Raw genomic sequence first — 16617 nt, forward strand, 5'->3', positions numbered from 1 at the left:
CTTCAAGAGGGGAAGGGGAACAGAGTTGAACAAGCAGGAACCTGCAAGGGACTTACAGGAAGCAGCTCATTCCCCCCCTCCACTATTTCTTCTTTCCCTTTCCTGAAAGCCCCCAGAGCCCCTCCCCTTTCTCTGCTTCCTTCTGTCCTTCCCAACCAGCAGCCAACCTACATTTATCTGCACATCTATCTTTGGCTTTCTTTCTACCCCCCTCAGCAGTCTCTACCTAGGAAAACTATGGCCCAGGTGTGGGAACCCTCAAGGACCTGTGGGATGGCACCTCACTTTCCCCTGTATCTCCCTCCCCACATTACTTCCTCTTTTCTTCCTCCTGGCAACCCCATATCCTCTCCCCTCTCCCTGCCTCATTCTGTCCTTCCAAGCCATTCACCAACCTACTTTTACCTTCTTCAGCTGTATTTATTATTTATTTACTTCATTTATACCCCACCTTCCTCCATAGTAGGGAACAAGCAGCTTACACCATTCTCCTCTCCTGGGTCTCTCAGACCCTACTCTGCCACACCACACTGGCTTTTGTAGGCTGGCTGATGCAGCCCTAGTTTCCCTAGAGGAAAGGGCCGCTTTCACATTTTTTCTGCAACCCTGGGGCTCTTTTCAGGTTTGTCACAAGGACTGTCTTGCTCATTCACAGCTCCAGTCATTGGATTTAAGTATCATCAGATTTGGCTATTACTATACAGGCAAGTGCTCTGACCTGGATGGCCCAGGCTAGCCTGATCTCGTCAGATCTCAGAAGCTAAGCAGAGTCAGCCCTGGTTAGTATTTGGATGGGAGACCTGACCAAGGAATACCAGGGTTGCTGTGCAGAGGAAGGCACTGGCAAACCACCTCTGTTAGTCTCTTGCCATGGAAACCCAAAAAAAGGGGTCGCCATAAGTCGGCTGCGACTTGATGGCACTTTACACACACACATATAGGCAAGTGGGAACCCACAAGGACTTGCAGGGGGCATTTCATTTCTCCCTTCCCCACTATTTCTTCTTTCCCTTCCCTGAAAGTCTCCCAACCTTTTCTCCTTCCTTCTCTCCTTTCCACCCAGCAGCCAACCTACCTTCATCTGCCCCTCTCTCTTCAGCTCCCTCCCCACCTGCTTTTAGAATTCCTTAAATAGCCTGTGCTGGCAGTGAGATGGCTCAGTGAAGCCCAGACCTCCCTTTGGGGTTGTTTGACAAAGGATTTTCTAGAGTCAGCCTTTGGGCCAATAATACAGAATCTAAGAGAAGGCGGTTTAACTCTGTTCCTGAGGCTGGATGTAATTTCTCCTGGCACAGGTCAAGGAGAGAAGCCTTGTGAAATCCCCTTGTTCTGCAGACAGTATCCTGGCAAGGTCTATTTGTCAAGAATTGAACTGTCTGGAAGTCTAAGGGCAGCATGAGGAGATAGCTATATCTCCCTCTTCTTTTGAGTATCTTTATTTATAGCAAGGATGGCCAATGGATAGTACAGGGGCCAGATCCTTGTTTCTGTGCTAGGGTTGCCAGGTCCCTCTTCGCTACCGGTGGGAGGTTTTGGGGGCAGAACTGGAGGAGAGTGGGGTTTGGGGAGGGGGTGTCACAGTCTCTGACATATTATAGCACATAAACCATGGTATTTTGTTGTACATATGCAGAATTATTCACTATAAAACTAAAAGCTACACATACAGCTACACAGTTATATAATTGAAGGTGTATTTACTTTTTAAAATGAAGAAACTAAAGCCTCTGGTTTCATTAAGCTTATGTTTCTGAAATACACTGACAGATGGCAGGAGAAATGTTCCTTTATCCTACCAGTATATCAAAAGGAGAAATGATCCTTTAGCCTATATAAATAGTGAAGAGCTCTACTAGCATTTTAGTAAAGAGCTTCATCACCTTTTTTAATGAAGGAACAAAAGCCCTCTTCATATTTTATCGGCTATAAACAGTCTTCTTGCCCGTCCAATGGCATTACATGTTTTTCTACCCTTTTAATGGCATTACATGTCTTTCAACCCTTCCAATGCCATTATAAGCCTTTTCACCCTCCAAGCCACAAGGCTTGCCAATGCTAATGAATGCAATGTAAGCATATAATTGTGTTTTTTGGTTTAAACATGTAACTATAATACTATTGCTTCACAAATGAATGTAATGAATGCGTATTATGCTGGAGATGAATGGCGTTAAAATTGAGTATATGGAGTGCTCACAAAGCTATGAAACTGATTGTTTATAGTTTAGTAAAATGGACTGCCCTGCCCTGGAGGGCCCAGGCTAGCCTGATCTTGTCAGATCTCAGAAGCTAAGCAGGGTCGGCCCTGGTTAGTATTTGGATGGGAGACCACCAAGGAAGTCCAGGGTTGCTGTGCAGAGGAAGGCACTGGCAAATCACCTCTGTTAGTCTCTTGCCATGAAAACCCCCAACAGGGGCCGCCATAAGTCGGCTGCGACTTGACGGCACTTTACACACACACACACAAAATGGACTAGAAGGAAAGAAAGTCCATATAAGGCATGGGTGAAGGACTTTTCAGTCCTATAAAAAGGATTCCTCAACCTAAGAAAAAGGATCCCTTAACTTAACTGAGGAGGATTTCTCAGCTGGCTTTGCTCTGAGTCAGCATTTTTAAGGGGTTTGAAACAGTATAAATACAGGCACAGTAAGACTAGAATTTCAGACCTCAATCAGAGTGTCTCAGAAGAAAGGTGCCGGTGTGTATGTTTTTAATTATTATTCTAGAATGTGACTTAGATACTTTATGCTAAATCAGACTTATTTGACAGTTATAATTTGAAGTTGGATTTTCCAACTGAATGGTATGTAAGACTTGCTTGCTTTATTGCATACATTGTAAAATACATTGTCACTGCATACATTGTAACAAAGTGTAAAGACTTTGTAACTTGCATTTACACATTTTTACTGTTAGTATTTCAATAAAAAGACTTGCTTTTTAAAAGTAGGTAAAGTCGTTGAGTCCTGCTTAGTGAGTGACTGGCTCAATAAGATAACATATCACTTCTCAGGAAGTGGTCCTTTCTAAGAGCCTATCACTTCAACAGCACGATCTGCTTCAGAGGAAGACTTCAATGTCATAGAGTCCAATTGCCAAAGTGGCCATTTTCTCCAGGGGAACTGATCTCTATCAGCTGGAGATCAGTTGTAATAGCAGGAGATCTCTAGCTAGTACCTGGAGGTTGGCAACACTATATACAACTTTGGCATTTGTAGGGGCCTTGAGTCTCCAGATAGTTGTCTAGGTTTTAGAAGAGCATCTTTGCTGCATGGATTAAACCCCTCGCAAGCTATCCAGCTCCACACTAAAGCTGGCACTAACTTCATAGAATAACTCTCTAGCTATGAATCATATGCACTCTGGCACGGCAAGCTGTATGAAGCTGTCATCTACGGAGTCAGACCACTGGTCCATCTAGGTTAGCGCTGTCTGTTCTGAGTGGCAGTGGCTCTCTAGGATCCCAGGCAGAGAAGGGTCTTCCCAAGATCTGCTGAGATCCTTTTAATGGGCCAGGCTGGGAAATGAACTCAGAACCTTCTGCATGCAAAGCATATGATCCCCCACTGAGCCACAACCCTTCCCAAAAATATGTTGAGTGAGGACCTTGGTATTATAGACTACAAGTGGGGGCCTGCAAAACTCTTAGGGAGGAATCTCCTCCCACCCCATCATGGCTCCAGGCCTCCCCCGCAACCAATCCCTGCTCTCTTGCTGGGTCTTCTGGAGCTGCTCTGGGCCTCCCCCACCCAGTTTTTTTAATTTCATGTTTTTTGGCAGACCTAGGGGGTTCCCTAAGTCTGCAGAAACATCTGTTGGGGTGAGTTTGCCCCCTGTCTGCAGATTTAGGTATTCGCAGGCAGGGGGCACAGGTGGGAATTAGATATATAGATGAATGGCAGCAGTTCTCTGGGGCAGAGGGGGGTCCTTCCTGATGCCTTTGAGATCTTTTACCTGGAATGCGTGGTCTCTTGTATGTGAAGCACAGACTCTGCTACTGAACCATGGCTCCACTGAAAAAAGCATTAATACATATGAAGTCCATCTAGTTCACTAGGATCTACAAGCAAGGTCGCCATAAGTCAGTTGTTACTTGACGGCACACACACACACACACACACACACAGAGTGATTCAATCCTGGATCTTGGAAAATATCATCAAGCTGTTTATTACCTTCTGTTGGACTAACCTGAGCCGGTTCCCTACCCCAGTAACTCAATCATTGCATTTACATGCTTCTTCAGCACCCTGCACAGTCCCATTGTGGCACCTTGAGCACCTCCAACTTTGTAGCTAGTTGTGTACCTGAAGCTGCTTCCCCAACTTCACATGTTCTTTGTTTCACTCTTTATTTCCCCTCTCACCCCAGTCAGGCAACAACCAAAGATAGTACTATTATTATTTATTATTTAAATATGTATGCCTGTCCTGTATCCGTAATGGAGGCCCAATGCCACTCACAACATCATTATCCCCTCCGCCATTTTATCCTCACAACAACAACCCTGTGGGGCTGAGAGTGTATGACTGGCCCTAGGTCACCCTGTGAGCTTCTGCGGCAGAGTGGGGATTCAAACCTGGGGCTCACAGATCTTATGCCCACACTCTGACCATTAAGCCACACTGGCTTTTTGTATGTTTGCAGTACTATGTGCAATTACTTCACAGATCTGTTCAATTCTGCAGGGTTTACTTTTAAGTCAACATTCATAGAGTAAGGCATCATCCAAGCACAAATAAGGTCTGTTTGGAATGTGTTGGGCCATTTATGCAGGGTCAATTTTGATGCTCGCTCAAACCTCATTTTTTAAATGTGACCTTTAAAATGCCTATTCACGGTCCCGACGCAAAAAGAAAAATTCCACCCCCCACACTCGCCTGCTCCTTCCTTCCATTAGCCAACTGCTGTTTGCATAGCTAACGCGCAGCTGTGATTTTGCATGCTTCCTTGAGAGGATTATCCAAGGCGGGGGGGGGGGCGAGCAAACACAAAAGGTTGTGTTAAAGGGGCTCTTAAGAAATGCAAAGCAGGTATGCCCCAGCTTCGCAGTCACTTCCTAAATGACGGTTCAGCATGAAAAACTTTTTTAAAAAAATACACGGGGCACTTCAGCCTGGAACGCACTGCTAATTACCAAGCATAAATGGCCTTGGTGATGTTTCATTTGCTGCTCTCCTTTGCTAGGTGATGGGCCATGTTTAACATAACCACAAATATTATGGGTCCACTCCTATAGGTCCTGTGGTGGGGATGTTTCCTACCCCCTCCTCTCACATGCCCCTTCAGCCACAATAAATTAACTTCTCTTCCTTGCCAATTCCATTATGAGGCTTGGCATGATGGACTTTTTAATAAAGTGAATATCGGGGAAGGGAGGTTGATAAAAGACATGCCACATCTAATCGTGGTTAATGAAAACGAAATCTTTTGGGCTTTGGTGCCTTGCCCATAGCTTAAGTGCAATGTTGCTTACTCGCCATCACTCATGATGTCAGCACAAACCGGGGGTGAGGGGTGGGGGATTTTATATTCAGTGCAGAAGACAGCGTGAATGTTACAATGTATAAAATCCACCAAACTGTGAATGTTACCTCTGCGTGGCAGGTCAGGCAGAACAAAAGTCGGGCCAGAAGTCACTAACAGGTTCATAGGACACAGGAAGAACAAAATCAGGGCCAGGACAAATCCACGGAAGGGAAGTCCTAGGCTATGCAGAAGCATAGTTGAGGTCAGAATTCACAAGGCAGTACAGGATAGAGGCCAAGAGCAAGACTCTCCACAGTTAACATAGCCTTCATACTTAGGGTTGCCAACCTCCAGGCACTAGCTGGGGATCTCCTGTTATTACAACTGATCTCCAGCCGATAGAGATCAGTTCACCTGGAGAAAATGGCCAATTTGGCAATTGGACTCTATGGCATTAAAGTCCCTCCCCAAACCCCACCCTCCTCAGGCTCTGCCCCAAAAACCTCCTGCCAGTTGCAAAGAGGGACCTGGCAACCCTATTCATACTACACACACACAGTATATACTAAAGAGCTCAGCATGAAGGTGCTATAGGGCTGCCAACTTCCAGGTGGTGGCTGGAGATCTCCTGCTATTACAACTGATCTTCAGCCGACAGAGATCAGTTCACCTGGAGAAAATGGCCGCTCTGGCCATTGAACTCTATGGCATTGAAGTCCCTCCCCTCCCCAAACCCCACTCTCCTCAGGCTCCGCCCCCAAAACCTCCCACCGGTGGTGAAGAGGGACCTGGCAACCCTAAGGTGCTAGCTTTATGGCTCCAGCCTAGCATTTACTGGGCCCTTCCATCTGCTGATCCCGGACATTTTTCATTGGATCCCTTCAACTAGGATGGGCTTCTTCTGTTGGCCATCTGGGGGATAATGTTGTGGTTCAGAGAGGAGTGGACCAGCAGCTCTTCCTGAAAATAGGCAGGTCAGATGGCACATAAAGATTGATGAAAGTGGACCCAGGTATGGGTGTGAGTCCCCATAATGCTTGACAAACCAGTGGTGCCGCTCAAAAAGTTCATGCTGTGGCTGTTATTGACTGAGCTAGCCAAATGGGAAGCACCACCAAAACTAGCCTGTCAGGGAACCTAGCCATTTTCCCTGATATGCTAGTTTTCAATGTCTAGAAAATATTTTGGTAGAAGAGCATTTAATTTTGCAAGCCTTCACAAGCGATAGAGGGTTTCCACTTACTTTTGTTAATGAACAGAACGTTCCTGGCTCCCTCCTTCATCGCATCTCTTTGCTCTCCCCAAAAGGAACAGCATAAGAGGCAAATCAGGAGTTAGCAGCAGGAACTGGCGAAAGGGTTAGTGAAAATTTAGCCTAGATCCAACCTGTGGTCCAGGCCCAGGAGGATTTCCTGCTTCAGTGAGAACAAAGTCTCCATTATGCAAATGCCCCTTAGCTTTGTGCTACAAACCAAAAACTGGGACTAATAATATATGACGTACTCAGAAGCTCACATAATAATAGTAATAGCAGCTGCAGTAATTATCATGTTATGCCATTTTCTGATTTGTTTAGTCATCCCTTCTTTCTAGTGTTTCCTAAACTGCGGGCGCTTGGCTCAGTCTCTTGTGGTGATCTGCACACTTCTACTTATTGAAACTCAACCCAGAAATGCTATTGTTTTGCTCCATAGCTGATTGGCAATTAAATGGTAAGATTAAATATCCCAGACGGGTTTATTGCTGGTTGCCAACTTTTTTTTTTAATGAGAAAATTAGATATGGGCTAATTGGAGGAAAAAAACACTTTTAAAAGGGGTTTTCTTTAGCAAGCGAAGCGGGAATCGCACATCAGGTTTCGCATGACTGAACAGTAAACATAAATGCTTCTCAAAGGGGAAATGAAGAAATAAAATATATGAGTCTGTGTAATGAAAAGAAAGGGAAGGGTGCAACGATGCCCCCTGGTGTAAAGCTTTGGGGGGAAACCTTACAGCTTACATGTGCAATGTGCACACCCATACCATACCATATGTGCATCCATTGATTTTATGTACGTAGAATTTGGTTTGCCTTCAATTTGGTTGTGCCGTCAATTTTGTATATGAATGGTGACTGAAATTAGTACTGTTGTGCAAGACAGGGAAGCACTGAATTTCGTTAAAGATACTGCCAATGGTATGCATTTTTAATTGCTTGTTACAGATGGGTAGCCATGTTAGTCTGTAGCAGCAGAAATAAAACAGGAGTCCAGTTAACAAAGGTTATTCCAGCATGGGTTTTCATGAGTCGGGGAGCACTCCATCAGATGCCCTGAAGTGTACCTCCGTGTATCACTTCAGAGCACTTGATGAAGCAACCCCTGACTCGTGAAAGCTTTGGCTGGAATAAAGAGCGTTAGATGCCGGGTTTCATCTCTTTATTGTAAGCTTTGTGTTTTGAACAAATTGTAAACTTTCACCATATATTGTTAGCCCTCCTACACCCTTCCCTCCCCCAGTTTCCATCACGTTTTTCCATGCCCCTTTGAACACCACACAATTATTTGTAATCCCTCCCCCCCAAAAAAGATGCAAACTCTTCTGTGGGTTCAGTGCAGCAATAGTTGAGACAAAATCCCATTGACATCAGCACGACTTGAAGCAATGGTAGTTCAGAACCCAGCTATACACTGTCTTGAGAAATGATCAGATTCCTCCAGTGTGTAATTTCAAAGGAGAAATTAGTTTAAATGTATAAGAAGCAGACATCGTGGGGGGTGGTATCTGAATCATGGCTGCATCACAGGGGGACTCAACTCTCCCCTTCCCCTACACTAAGGGCCCGATTGAAATGATGATCTATCCAGTCTGCTATTAACCCCCTTACAGAAAAAAGACAAGCCCTTCCTCTTTGCCTGTCCTTGTCCTCTAGCAGCTAGGGAAGGATGGATTTCTATCGAGCAAATAAGGCCGAGGGAAGATTAAAAACAATTTTTTTTAAAATCTTTCTTCAGTAACACAACCACAGTACAAATTGGTTTCTCTCACAGATGCTTTCTAAGGTTGGGGAACAGAGTTCCCCAATACAACAATGAAAGATATGCCTGATCTGTTGAACTTTTTTTTTTTTTTTTGTCGTTTAGTTTTGCAAAAGCACTATCCACTGGAACAAATGGCAAATCCATTAATCTGCTTTCAAAATGTTCAACAATGTGGGATTTTAGTGCACACAGCAAACCATTGTGGTTTAATTGTTAGACAGACTAGGGCCTGGGAGACCCAGGTTTAACCACCACCACCACCCCGCTCTGCCATAGAAGCTTATTGGGTCACAGACTCTCACCCTAGCCTACCTCACAGGGTTGTTATGAAGATAGAAGAGAGAAGAACAACGTAGGCTGCTTTGGGTCCCAATCGAGGCAAAAAGCAGGGTGTAAATGGAAGAAATGATAAGAATAATAAACCAATGCATCCTCTACTGTTCAGGTGAGTGAACTGGATTGCTCCTCCTTTGCCAGGCCAAAGAAGAAGAAGAGGAGATGAGTTGTTTTTTATATCCCACTTTTCTTTACCGTAAGGAGTCTCAAAGCGGCTTACAATTGCCTTCCCTTTCCCCCCACCCCCACAACAGGCACTTTGTGAGGTAGGTGGGCACTGAGAGAGTTCTGGGTAGGGTTGCCAACCTCTAGGTGGTAGCTGAAGGTCTCCTGCTATTACACCTGATCTCCAGCCGATAGAGATCAGTTCACCTGGAGAAAAGTATTGCTTTGGCAATTGGACTCGATGGCATTGAAGTCCCTCCCCTCCCCAAACCCCGCCCTCCTCAGGCTCCGCCCCCAAAACCTCCAGTCGGTGAAGAGGGGCCTGGCAACTCTAGTTCTGGGAGAACTGTGACTGGCCCAAGGTTACCCAGCAGGCTTAATGTGGAGGAGTGGGGAATCAAACCCAGTTCTCCAGATTAGAGTCCACTGCTCTTAACCACTACACATGCTGGCAAAGCTAAGCACCAGTGCACAAATCTTCCCTTCTGTGCTCAGATGCAGAGAGCTATTTTAATCCTCTCTGTGTGCCAGCTAACCTTTCACACCTCCCATGTGCAGAATTGCTTGTGTGCAGCACATTTTTGGCATGTGAGCACCTGTGCAATTGCGGAACAATCTGATTATGTTTTTCTTTTCTTTAGAAGCTGCTGTTTCATCATGAAACTGAAGGTCACCGTGGGTGGAAAGGAGATTTGGCTTGCATGCTTCATTAATTATATTTCCCTAAGACCTGCCTTTAGACAAGGCGGGCTCAAGGCGGCTCAAGATCACACATCTGTCAGTCTTTTTAAGCTAAATGGCAGCTGCACAAGGGCCTAATTTGGATCAGAACTGTTCAGGGACAGGAGAGAGGGGGTTCAACCCTTTGACCTCCCCATGGTTTTGCAAATAAAAACAAACCATCCCCTCGCATATTCCGTTGTAGGTGGAGAAGAAGAAGAAGAAGAAGAGTTGGTTTTTATATGCCGACTTTCTCTACCACTTAAGGGAGACTCAAACCGGCTTACAATCGCCTTCCCTTCCCCTCCCCACAACAGACACCCTGTGAGGTAGGTGGGGCTGAGAGAGCTCTAACAGAGCTGTGACTTGCCCAAGGTCACCCAGCTGGCTTCATGTGTAGGAGTGGGGAAACAAACCCAGTTCTCCAGATTAGCCTCTGCCGCTCATGTGGAGGAGTGGGGAATCAAACCTGGTTCTCCAGATCAGACTCCACCGCTCCAAACCACCGCTCTTAACCACTGCAGCACGCTGGACAGGCATCCACCCATTGAGGAAGAATTTACAGGGCTGGAAATTGACATGTGTGTGAAATGTGGAGGACAGGAAGGAAGAGATCCCATGCAATTCCATTTTCAGATCTAAGAACCCCCCTTATTTTCAGTCCTGTCCCTGTGTGTGTGAACTACCATCAAGTCACAGCCAATTTATGGCAACCCCTTATGGGGTTTTCAAGGTCAGAGACTAACGGAGGTGGTTTGCCAGTGCCTTCCTGTGCATAGCAACCCTGGTATTTCTAGATGGTCTCCCATCCAGGTGCTAACCAGGACCGACCCTCCTTAGCTTCTGAGATCTGATGAGATCAGGCTAGCCTGGGTCATCCTGGTCAAGGCTTCCTTCCCTAGTTATAACTAATAATGAAATCTGAAGTTGCCCATTTCACAAATGCTGCCATTGCAACCCAGTTGATGTCTTCAAGTCAACCAACTACCATGACCCCAAGATCTCTTTTAGTCGGTGCCAGTTCAGGCCCCGTAATCAAGGGCCATGTTGAGTTTGGCTCAATGTACATAATTTTCAGAGCAATCCTAAGCAAGAGTCCCACTGTTCTAAATCCATTGACATCAATGGACTTAGAAGGGTGTGAATTCTGCTCAGGACCGCATTGTTAGAAAGGTAGTTTGCTCCACTTCGTAATTTGCATGGCTTGGCATCTGAAAAACCAAGAGCTCCTTTACGCAAGCGAACAAACAAAAGCCACTCTGGAAACATAGGCTCATCTGTTTATTATGGGATGCGTCTCAGGAATCTGTCTGCCTTGTCTGCAGACAGCTCAGCTTGGCTTTTGCGCCGCGCTCTCTTTTGTTCCAGTAGCTGCATGTTGGATTCTCTCTGCAGCATTATTTTTGGCACCCATCCTCGGATGCAGCACTCTGTCTCCTCCCTGCATGCGTAAATGGGAGCTCTCACAAGCGGATCTAGGCTGGGTATTGGCTGGCCATATGTATCACTGTAAGATTTTATCCAAGTGTACAATAGAGCTTGATCTCGATGGGGGGAAATGTGCCCCCGATTTGTCATTTTATCTCTAGCTCTTGTGCGCTCAGAAGACTGGGGCTAGTGTTACTGTATGTAGCTCATTTGAGAAGGGGTAAGAGAAAAAAGATTTAGGCTCAGCCCATCAAAGAGCTGATCAGTGCAACTGCCAATTTGCCAATTTAGTTTCTCCCTCCTACACCCAGGCTCCTTCTCTGCCATACTTTTCTTTTATTTTTTGCATAACGCTCCAGCTCCTGCGATTGTGCATAGCCAGACAGGGGCCAAAAAGTTATTTTTAGGAACAAGCTAGCTAGACGGGCTATGTTTGACAGGAAAAACCACAGTGACCTTGCCCATGTTCACTTGCAGGTGAATTCTACTAACCTGAGGATCTGTTGGGCCAATATTGGACACAGCCCTGTCCGAGTCAAAACACTTGAGTGGAAGTTTAATGACTCCCTCTAGAGGCAAAAGTGGTGAAAAGACCAGGCGCTTGAAGCGGTACGTACCAGAGAGCTTCTTGCTGGGCGCAGTGCTGGGAATAAGGAGGAAAATGGTTATGTTTTTAATCTGTGATAATAGGAGCATGCAAGCCTAGCAAAATACAGGGGGTTTGGAATGGGAGCACCTGTGCAAATGGGCATTTGATCATTTTATTTCTTTGTACCCCTGCACCATTACAACTGGGAGAACAGACCTGCAGCCAACAGTGATAGAGGAAGGTAAATCATGAAAATGTATCATCATACCTAATTTGCTCCATTATTTCCCATAGATATGAAAAGCACCACAGCTTTAGCACTAAGCCTGCTCTGGAGGTGTGGGGAGGCAAGGGGGGAAGTACATGTTGTGAACGTCGAAAGGTAATTTTATAGACATAGAAATGCTTCCAGACTTTTCCTTGCCTAAATTTCTCCCTTGACTTTTCACGATCCTCATTACCTCAATTTGTTCCTCAACAGGAACTGACACCTTAGGAATCCACCATAGCTCTAGGTTGTATTTGCCTGTGTTTTATACATAGTTTGCTGCCGCTCTCAATTCCTCGCATGCCTTCATGTCGACCCCTGTATATTCCAGATGCACATGTTACGTTGATAAAACACTGCAAAAAAGCAATGTGGTCATAGGCCTTTTATGCAGGGACATTTCCCAGCAAACACCCCTGCCAAATGCTTTGGGGTTTCCTTTTGATTATGCATGCCTTTTCCCACCCGTCAGAGGTTGCCTTGCTCTCCCTGTGCAATTTCCCTGCCAGCATGGTGTAGTGGTTAAAAGCGATGGTTTGGAGTGGTGGATTCTAATATGGAGAACTGGGTTTGATTCCCCACTCTTCCACATGAGCGGCAGATGCTAATCTGGTGAAACGGGTTGGTCTCCCAACATGAAGCCAGCTGGGTGACCTTGGGCTAGTCACACTCTCTCCACCTCACCTACCTCACAGGATGTCTGTTGCGGGGAGGGGAAGGGAAGGTGATTGTAAGCCGGTTTGATTCTTCCTTAAGTGGTAGAGAAAGTTGGCATATAAAAACCAACTGTTTTCTTTTCCATATTCTGGCTAAAACAGCATCTGGTAAACATGGAGAAAATGCGCAGGGATAGCGAGGAGACCTCTGACTTGTGGAAAAGGCATGTGTAATCAAAAGGAAGCCCTGAAGCAGTCGGTGGGGGTGACCAGGGGGAAATTTCCCTGAATAAAAATCCATACATACCATTGTATCCCAATTATTTTGGGGGAACTGTTTTTATTCATGTGCATGAGAGCATCAGTAAACCAGTGGGCAATGAAGGTCTTGAAGCGACCATACATGTGATCACATCTTCTTTTTTTTTAAGTTTCCAAGTGCAACTTTAGCTGGGTGGTACCCTACAAAATAATCAATGAAATCCAGACCAATCATTCAAATTACCTTCCAGCCTTTCATGGTAATCCCCACATCCTTCCTATATTAACTCGCCCCCCACCCTTATTTCAAATTATTTTCATTATACCATAGAATGTAATGGACCATAATAGACATTATTATTATTGATTTGTAATTCGATTGCACTTTAGCAATATATAACTTCCTTGCTTTATCTCTTCTCTAGCAAGGCAGCAACTTTTCTGAACATTAACAAACCCAAATACTCAGAAAAACAGAATAAGCTGGGAGGATCTATTTGTTTTTTAGATCTTGATACCAGTTCTTCTGACAAAATACTGTGATAACGTGATTGTCATGGCCCCTCCTCACATCTTCCAATGCATCCAAATTTCAAAGCGCTCTCTCTCTCCCCCTCTTCCTCTCTTTGTGAAGTTATAGGACCTTTTGTTCTTGGTACATTATTATGAAAAACATGTTCCTACAATCTGTGGGCACTTTAACTCACACTGCAATAATGTATGGAAAAGGGTGAGATTTATTTTATTACATTTATTTCATGATAGTTTTTTATTCTTTCCTTCTCTCTGCTTATATGGGTCTCCTCTTCCTCCATTTTATTCACACAACTACCCACATGGTGTAGTTGTAAGAGGATTGCTCTAGTATCCAGTTTCTAGTATCCCGTTCTGTCATGTAGTTCTTTGTGTGACCTGGAGCCTGTCACTCTCAAGCTAACCTACCTCACAGGGTTACTGTGAAGATCAAAGGAGAAAGACGTACACTGCCTTGAGCTTCTTGTGGAAAGGGAAAGATTACAATGCACGAAATAAATAAATATCCTCAGTACAACCCTGTGAGATAAGCTGGGCTGAGACAGAATGATGGCTCCACATTCATACTGTGGGCTGAGTGGACATTTGAACCCAAGACTTCCTGGTCCAACATTCTAGCCATTACAGCACAGTGCCTTGTTCAGTTCATTAAAACACAGTCACCTTCAAGTAGCAGCTTCAGTGCTAGGGTTGCCAGGTCCCTCTTTGCCATCGGTGGGAGGTTTTGAAGGGCAGAGCATGAGGAGGGCGGGGTTTGGGAAATGGAGAGACTCCAATGCCATAGAGTCCAATTGCCAAAGCAGCCATTTTCTCCAGGTGAACTGATTTCTATCGGCTGGAGATCAGTTGTAATAGCAGGAGATCTTCTGCTATTACCTGGTGGTTACAATAACGGATACACCTGTGCCGTATTTAACTGCGTTAAAGAAAATGGCGGCACGAGGGCTCAAATACAAAACCACACTGGAACTAAACAAAAATCATGTATTATGCTGAACAGCATTACGTCATGCAAAAACGATACAAAAAAGAAACATGCTCAGCACAGGCATACAAAATAAACATTCAATGTAACATAAACCAAGAAAGCAAGGACGCAAGCGGGGCAAAAAGCTCCCAAAAAGATTCTCAGTTGCAATCAAAAGTGAACGGGAAAAACCCGTTGTCAAGGTCCAAGTCTCAAGTCCTAAAGGTCCGTAGTGACAAAAGAAGGAAACAGAGGAGAACGTGTGGCTAGTCGTTGGTGCACGTTTCAAAGGCTTTCTTCAGCTCCAAGATTATAAGGCAACTGTGGCTTTTAAACCGAATTGATGTAGCCAGTTGTCCCGAAGACCGTCAGCTGCGAAGTAAAGGATTAAATGAATGATATTCACACAATATATGCATACATCATCATAAGCATAGGTTTGGAAATTAAGCTTACCCAAGAGCAATCATCTAGTAGCACATTGTCTAAAGTTTGCGGTGAAAATGAGGGTAGGGTGGGGCTTAAATCGAGAAGACGACTTGACGTACAAAGGCATTTAAGGGGACATGACATGGAAAAATTAAGCGAGGGAACCAGCAACGTCATGATATAGCCAATCACACAAAACATGATAGATCAAACTCGTTATTCAAGCCCTTAGGAATAAGGGTTTGGAAGGCATAGATTAAACGGGATTCTTGTTGTAATAATATTTTCTTAGCATCCTGTGTGCAATAAGGTTTGGATTTGAACTGCCAGAGAACAAAAAATAATAAATCCGTGTCGGAATGGTGTGCCTGGATGTAATGTTGTACGAGGGGGGCCTCGAGGTTCCGTGCCCTGATCCGTGCCCTGTGCTCACCGATCCTGAGTCTGATAGGGCGAGATGAGCAGCCAACATACATCAAACGGCACGGGCAGAGGACCGCGTACACAGTCATGGGTGTGCCGCAATTACTGAACTGGCGTAGGGTGTAAGAAAATTTGGAGGCGGTGGAATGAACCTCTTTGATGGGTAGGCTGTAGGGGCACATGGAACAATGCCCGCATTTGTGATGACCCGTAATAGAAGGTGTTTCCTTAGTTTGAAGCACGTCTGTTTTAATGAGCATGTCGCGAATGGAGGCAGTCTTCCTCATGCCCAATAATGGTGGCTGATTACAGTCAGGGATATTGTGAAGTAAATGCCAATGGCGCAGGAGGATCTTTTTTATATCATAGGTTAGATGTGAGAATTGGAATGAGGCTACTACCCTAGAGTGATGCGTTCCGGAGGAAGAGACAGAAGTGTCTTTAGTAAGCAGTTGCCTGCGAGATTTTTGAAAGGTCTTATCAAAAGACCGTTGAACGATTGTGGGAGGGTAGCCTCTTCTGTGAAACCTTGATGTTAATGCCTCTGCGGCAGCGACAAAATCCTGTTCTCTAGAGGAGTTCCTTTTGATGCGCAGGAACTGACTAAAGGGTAAATTGGAGCGCAAGTGTAGGGGATGGAACGAAGAAAAATGAAGATTGGAACCAGAATCAGTGGGTTTGGTATACGGTTTGACAGCTAATGTATTGTTGTGGAGTCTAAAGATAGTGACATCCAGAAAGGCAATCTCTTGAATGTTGGTATTACCTGAAAAGGTTAAAGATTTATGTAAAGAATTCAGCCAAGAAGAGAACTCATGGTACCCTTCCAAGCTGTACAGTATAGCACAGATGTCATCAATATACCGTTTGTACCAAAACACGTGATTGGAAAACATAGAAGAAGAGAACAAGTGAGTTTTTTCAAAATGGGCCATGAAAATGTTGGCAATCGAGGGGGCGCAGGCTGCCCCCATGGAAACCCCACTGATTTGAAGAAAAAATGTATCTTGATAACGAAAAAAATTGTTCTCAAAAAGAATATCAAGCAAACTCATAAGAAAATGGGTGGGAGGAGATAGTTCTGATCTGGAGTCAAATAGATCGTCAATGATGCGGCGGACCTCATCCAGCGGGATGTTGGTGTAGAGCGCAGCGACATCAAAGGTGGTAAGGGTAGCCTGTGCAGGAATAGAAAGTCCTTCTACCTCTCGAATAAGGTGCCGAGTATCAGAGAGGAAGGAAGGAGTATCGGTGGCATAAATCTGGAGAAATGAGTCTAGGTATTTAGAAATGGGTTCTAAGAGAGATCCAACCAGACTGATAATGGGTCTTCCAGGTGGTTGAGATAA

This window comes from Euleptes europaea, chromosome 14 (assembly GCF_029931775.1).
Source record: "Euleptes europaea isolate rEulEur1 chromosome 14, rEulEur1.hap1, whole genome shotgun sequence".
Taxonomy (NCBI): domain Eukaryota; kingdom Metazoa; phylum Chordata; class Lepidosauria; order Squamata; family Sphaerodactylidae; genus Euleptes; species Euleptes europaea.